The sequence below is a fragment of the Henckelia pumila genome, chromosome 3 (genome assembly GCF_033568475.1).
Source record: "Henckelia pumila isolate YLH828 chromosome 3, ASM3356847v2, whole genome shotgun sequence".
Lineage (NCBI taxonomy): Eukaryota > Viridiplantae > Streptophyta > Magnoliopsida > Lamiales > Gesneriaceae > Henckelia > Henckelia pumila.
Genome location: NC_133122.1, coordinates 8,581,154 through 8,588,653, shown reverse-complemented (window position 1 = coordinate 8,588,653; position 7,500 = coordinate 8,581,154). Strand labels below are relative to the sequence as shown.

At 41.7% G+C, this 7,500-nt stretch overlaps 1 pseudogene; it reads left to right on the top strand.

Annotated features, from left to right (window-relative positions):
* LOC140893790 (28S ribosomal RNA) overlaps positions 1-7,500 on the top strand; it is a 13,030-nt pseudogene that overhangs the window by 1,343 nt on the left and 4,187 nt on the right.

Here is a 7,500-nt window from a genome sequence, read left to right as displayed (position 1 = left end):
CTACTCCCTTACTCTTATTTAAGAAGTCCAACTCCTTAGTTCATTAAATTTAACTCTTTAAATTTAACTTTCTCAACGGGGATTAAAACTCCATTACACTGTGTGACCCTCAATGGTTCAGGGATACAGCTAGCCGTGGGCTCACAACTCCTTGTGACTCGGAACAACACTTTCCGACTTGCCCAACGAATCATGGTAAAGCGCCTAGCAACATCGCCCCATGATTCCCTAGGTATCACTGATAGTGCCTACAAGAACCAGTAGATTTTGGTTAGCGTACAGTACGGTCCCTTCATCCATATATCCCGATCGAATCAACAACCATTGGTATATCGAGAGTCGCTCAAGATTCGATAACTATGCAATACATCTTGAAGATCAAATTAGTGACATCGCATGTGCTACTAAGAAACCATTTCTTAAATCACATCAATTACTCTGGCCAGAGATTTATCACACTAATATCTCCTCAGATCGCATAGGATATCCACACTCGCAAGTATGTGGTGAATCCTTGACAACAATGCATTGACTCCTATATGTGTCGTAACTGTACCCAATCTCGACACCTGATGACCCCCTCAGAGTCGGTAAACGAGTCAAAGCACAGTACTAGCATATAGAGTCTCCATGATGTTTCAAGTCGTAAGGACTAATGGTGTACAACCAAAACCGCGGACTTTATCCACTCGATAAGTGATAACCACTTGGAAAGTCCGGATAGGGTAGTTCGACTATTCATCCTATGAATATCCATTTGCATGCTTCGAACATCTCCATGTTCCCTACCAATGAAACGTGGTACTCCGCATCGCAAATGCTAGTCTCAAACTCGAGCGATCCTTATCCTTATTATCGGACGGCTCAATCGACTAGGAACGGTTTTAGAATATACAGTGACTATAAGATGTATTTCATGATAGACATCTCCATGTTCTACCACATCTTACATACACTATAGTATATTCAAGGTCTTTATCAAAACAACAATAGTATATCACAATATAACAATATGAAGTAATATAAAGTCATTGCCATAAAAGTGTAAATAATATTAAACAAAAGATTGTTTATACAAAGAGTCAACAAAGCCCATAGCCACACAGTTGGCTCACTGGGCACCCACTCTTACAATCTCCCACTTGCCCTATAGCCAACTAGTCATACTACGTAGACCCATTGCTTCGCGATGTTTGTCAAACAATGGTCCTGGCAAAGGCTTAGTAAGTGGATCAGCGATATTGTCTGCAGAGGCCACTCGTTCGACACTGATGTCTCCTCTTTCCACAATCTCCCGGATTATGTGGTATTTCCTCAGTACGTGTTTGGATCTTTGATGAGACCTTGGTTCCTTTGCTTGAGCAACGGCACCCGTGTTGTCGCAGTACACCGGGACTGGACCAACAAATTCAGGAATGACGCCCAACTCTTGGACGAAATTCCTCATCCAAACGGCCTCTTTAGCAGCAGCTGATGCTGCAATGTATTCAGCCTCAGTGGTGGAATCCGCTGTGGTGTCCTGCTTGGAACTCTTCCAAGAGACAGCACCGCCATTGAGCATGAACACAAATCCAGAGGTTGACTTCGAGTCATCCACATCACTTTGGAAGCTAGAGTCGGTATAGCCTTCCAGTTTGAGTTCTCGTCCTCCATAAACCATGAACATATTCTTAGTCCTTCGCAAGTACTTAAGAATGTCCTTCACGGCTTTCCAATGCATCTGACCAGGATTAGACTGATATCTGCTCGTGACACTCAGAGCAAATGCTACATCCGGTCTGGTAGATATCATCCCATACATGATACTACCTATAGCTGACGCATATGGTACATGTGTCATATTCTCTATCTCTGCATCAGTCTTGGGACACATAGACTTGGATAGAGAAACTCCATGACACATGGGTAGATGTCCTCTCTTGGACCCATCCATTGAAAACCGTTTCAATATGGTATCGATGTAGGTTGATTGAGTGAGTCCTATCATTCTCTTAGATCTATACCTATAGATCTGTATCCCAAGAATGTAGGATGCCTCACCCAAATCCTTCATCGAAAATCTACCTGATAACCATATCTTTGTTGACTGCAACATCCCTACATCATTCCCAATGAGTAGGATGTCATCAACATAAAGTACTAAGAATGTCACCGCATCCTTAAATACTTTCTTGTACACGCAAGGTTCCTCCGGGTTCTTGATGAAACCAAAGTCTTTAATTGTTTCATCAAATTTCTGGTTCCAACTTCTTGATGCTTGTTTTAGACCATAAATTGATCTTTGAAGCTTGCATACCTTATGCTCGCTTCCCATGGATGTGTACCCCTCAGGCTGCTTCATATAGATTTCTTCCTTAATGTCTCCATTAAGAAAAGCAGTCTTCACATCCATCTGCCATATCTCATAGTCATACCATGCAGCTATGGCAATTAGGATTCTTATGGACTTGAACATTGCGACTGGTGAAAAGGTTTCATCATAGTCAACTCCTTGCCTTTGAGTGTAACCTTTCGCCACCAATCGCGCCTTGTAGGTCAATACCTTACCATCAGGCCCAAGCTTTCTTTTGTAGATCCATTTACACCCTATTGGAACAATTCCATCGGGAGGATCCACTAAAGTCCAGACTTGGTTAGTATGCATCGAATCCAATTCTGATTGCATAGCTTCAAGCCATAAATTCGAATCCGCATCAGAAATTGCTTCCTTGAAGCTTCTTGGATCACATCCAATGTCGGGTTCATCTTGACCCTCTTCAAGAAGAAGACCATATCGAACTGGAGGTCTAGAAGTCCTCTCGGATCTTCTAGGTGCAGGCGTGTCCAGCAATGGTTCCTGAGGTGTGGGATCGTTATTTTGTATTTCGGGTTCTTCTCGAACTTCTTCGAGTTCCATCATCTCGCCTTTCTTATCCAATAAGAACTCCTTCTCCAAGAAGGTGGCATTCCGTGAAACAAACACCTTTGTTTCAGCAGGATAATAGAAATAATATCCGATTGAATTCTTCGGATACCCCACAAAATAACACAAGCTGGATCGACTATCCAACTTATCTCCCACTGTCCGCTTCACGTAAGCAGGACATCCCCAAATCCTCAAGTATGAATACTTAGGAGCTTTGCCATTCCATAACTCGTATGGTGTTTTGTCCAATGCTTTAGTGTGGACGTTATTCAACAACAATACCGCCGTTTCAAGCGCATAGCCCCAAAACGAAGGTGGAAGCTCAGTGAAGCTCATCATGGATCGAACCATGTCCAACAAAGTTCGATTACGACGCTCCGATACACCATTAAGCTGTGGTGTCATAGGAGGAGTCCACTGAGAGAGAATCCCATTCTCTTTTAGATAGTCCAAAAACTCGGTACTCAAGTATTCTCCACCTCGATCCGATCGAAGTGCTTTAATACTTTTACCTAGCTTGTTTTCTACTTCAGCCTTGAATTCTTTGAACTTTTCAAATGCTTCAGACTTATATTTCATTAAATATAAATACCCATACCTAGAATAATCATCAGTAAAGGTAATGAAGTAGGTGTGACCATGTTGAGTCCCTACTCTAAATGGACCACAAACATCTGTATGGATCAAATCCAACAGATTTTGACTACGTTCAGGCTTCCCCTTAAAAGGAGATTTAGTCATTTTCCCTTTTAGGCAGGATTCACAAGTAGGTAGAGAGTTAATATCAGACATATCAAACATGCCCTCTCCCACTAGCTTGTTCATCCTCCTTGAGGAAATATGACCTAGTCTAGCGTGCCAAAGGTTTGCCGGGTTTTGACTATCGATTTTCCTTTTGTTTGTTGTCGCCGGTTTGTCAATACAATTTACTGGAACGTCTTTTAGTTTTAAATTGTATAGATCGTTTTCAAGTTGTCCATTTCCAATTAAACATTCATTCTTGTAAATATTGCAAATCCCATTCACAAAATTACAAGAATAACCATCTCTATCAAGCATAGAAATAGAAATAATGTTTTTAATTAAATCTGGCACAAATAAAACATCTCTCAACAATAATTTAAAACCATTATGCAAAATCAAACAAACATCTCCAATGGCCGTAGCTTCAACTCTGGAACCATTCCCGAGCCTCAGCTGGGTCTCACCCATTCTAAGCCTGCGACTTCTTGTCATCACCTGCAAATCATTGCAAATGTGAGATCCACATCCGGTATCCAATACCCAAGAAGTTGTATTAAGTGACATGTTTATTTCGATATAGAACATACCCTTTGCAGTTCCCAACTGCCCAAGATACTCCTTGCAGTTGCGCTTCCAATGACCCGGCTTCTTGCAGTAATGGCAAACATCCTTGGATTTTCCATCGTTTGAAGCCTTTGTCTTTTGCTTCTTCTCGGGTTCCACTTTCTTGGGTGGGGCAGAACGTTTCTTGCCCTTCATACTTGGCCCCTTCTTAGCAGAAGATGAGGAGCCCACCAAGAAAGCTGGCTTATCCTTCTTAAGTGTGGATTCATATGTAACGAGCATATTGACCATCTCTTCAAGGGTGGCCTCTATCTTGTTCATATTAAAATTTATCACGAATCCATCAAATGAAGAAGGAAGAGATAGAAGCAGCAAGTCCACATTGAGTTCATGCTCCAACACCAAATCAAGGGTCGCTAACTTCTGTATGAGCCAAATCACTCGTACCCCATGATCACGGACCGAAGTCCCTTCACGCATGCGGCACGTCATCAACTCCTTAACAGTAGCGAACCTTTCAGCCCTCGACTGAGCCCCAAAAAGTTCCTTGAGTTGCGTGTGAATGTCAGCAGCATTCACCGTGTCCTCAAATCGCCTCTGGAGTTCATCAGACATCGAGGCTTGCATATAGCATTTGGTCTTGATGTCATGGTCACACCATGCATCAAGTTTGGCCAATTCCTCCGGACTTATATCAGCTGGTGCTTCCTTCGGAGGTGCTTTCTCTAACACGTAGAGCATTTTCTCCGAAGTTAAGACAATCTTCAACTTCCGGAACCATTCCGTATAGTTGGCGCCAGTCAGCTTGTTTTGTTCGAGGATCGAGAATAAAGGATTTCGCGAATTCATTGTATGAAATACTGAAAAGGAAAAACAGACATATATCAATGATCGTTTAACAATTTACTAAGACATAAAATAGGCGAATTTAATTTTATGAATCTCACTCCCACTATTTTAACGATTTCACCACCCTCTAGTGAAAACGGGAAACTTTTTCCTTAGTGAGAACATGGAGTCCAATTGACAAACTTATGGTCCCGAATAATATCAGCCAACCATAATTCTCAAAAGGTAGAGCCCAATTGCTTCCAAAGCAACCCCCATGTGTTTACCTCATGTCCAATAAGGGCCCAATAATATGACGCCGTTTAAAGTGACATGTCAAGATGACCCATCAATATTAAGTTGTGATGGACGGTCGCCATGTGGATCCCCCAATAATATGAGCCGATCCCATGGGAGTTCCACCCAACTTACAACATTTGTCGATCCAATGTACAGCTTTCCGACGGACGGGCCCCCCCAATAATATGAGCCGGACCGTATCCGCGGGTAGCATCACATACATTGACCGTTGATGGAAGGTAGGAACATTTAAACAATATTTAAATTTCCTTTATTTATCTTGATATAAATTTTAAATCATATTTAAAATGAGGGATTTTATTTATAAAATATTTGTCTCATCATATTTAATTTATTGCATGCATTGCCGGATTCACGCAATTTATGTCTAAACATGCATACAATCATAATATCACATATTATATAGGATGATCGATTCCATTTCTAATTGACCCGTGGTTGCCAATCACGGGTCTTAGTCCAATCCTAGGTAATATGCAGTATGCAAATGCAATCCTATTACATATGCTTCCAATTTACATTTCTTCAGTCTTCATTGTCTGCTGGGCCCACCATCTTCAAATCTTGATCTCCCACTAAATCTAATGTATTTACAATAAATAACAATGACAAGTAGGGGATACATTTTTAGGGGGTGGGAACGGGCTATAAACCAAGCCCACTTTTATTACATATGACATTCATATCGGGCCATAAACCAGGCCCATTAATAAAACCAACAACAATAAAGACAAAATGTAAATTCCTAACATACACCTACAAAATTGGTCATGGCAATCGATCATCCTTATCCAATAACATTTAATTCAAAATTAATTTATTGGATAACATGCTGTGGCAATTCAAATTTAAACAAGATAAAATCATATTTTATATATAAAATCACATTTCACATATAAAATCATATTTTATCTCCATATCAAATAAAATCATATTTTATCTATAAAATCCAATTTTACAAATAAAATCATATTTTATCTAATATATCATAAGATCATATCTTATCATCAATTGTACCAAAATAATTGATTTCAAAATTCAATTTACGGATAAAATATTAAAATTTTCCAAAAATTCAAATTTATCCAAAATCAATTTTAAAATTTACGGACTCGAACAATTCGATCCGAAATCTCGTGAACCAATCAAAAACAATTTTTTGACCGGACCAAAAATAAAATTTTAAATATTAAAATTAATAAAAATATAATTTTTCCCGCGGGCCACCCGGGACACTCCCGGGTTGGCCCGCACCCGGGGCGCGGGCCGGGGCAGCCCGGCTGCCCCCTTAGGGCAGCGCCTGGCGCCGCCCCTGGGCGGCGCCGTGCGCTGCGCTGGGCGGCGCCGAGCGCCGCCCTGCGCAGCGCCCAGCGCTGCGCTGGGCAGCGCACAGCGCTGCCCTGGGCGGCGCCGTGCGCCGCCCTGGGCGGCGACGGTCGCCGCCTTGGGCGGCGCCGTGCGCCCCCTTTGGGCGGCGCCGTGCGCCGCCCGGGGCAGCAACAATTGCTGCCCCACCGGGCAGCGATCCAATCGCTGCCCGGGTTTTGCCCCCGAAAAATTTTTTTTTTTTATTTAAAATATTTATTTTGTTTCAAAAACCGAGACTCAAAAATTTTGTACAATTGATTAATTCAATCGATTGATCTGAGCAACCTGGCTCTGATACCACTGTTGGAAAACTGGCGAGTTCCCAGACCAATTACGATTGATACCCGGTGCAGCGGAAGTTTAAAATTTTTCATGGAACGTTTCCATGGTGTGGGTATCAACCATACATCGATTGAATTACGTGTGTGTAAAATTTAAATAACAATTAAATAAATTTTACCTCAAATCTCGCAACGAGATTAATGGACACCAACAGAACAATTCTGCTCTTGTTGTCTCTCCCTGGAACCGATGAACGCCTTCAATCAGGTCCACGAACAGAGGTTTAATCCCTCTGATAGATTGCACTAGAAAATCTATCAGAAGTTTTCTGCGAAGAGATTACACGAATCTGATTCGTTATTCCTGACCGCGATTCAAAATCACAGACCGGAATTTTCTCGGGCAGAGTATGGGGAGGGTTCGGCCGAATTGTGAGAGAATAGGGGCTAGGGTTTTTCGAATTTTTGTCTCTCAAAATAATGACCTGT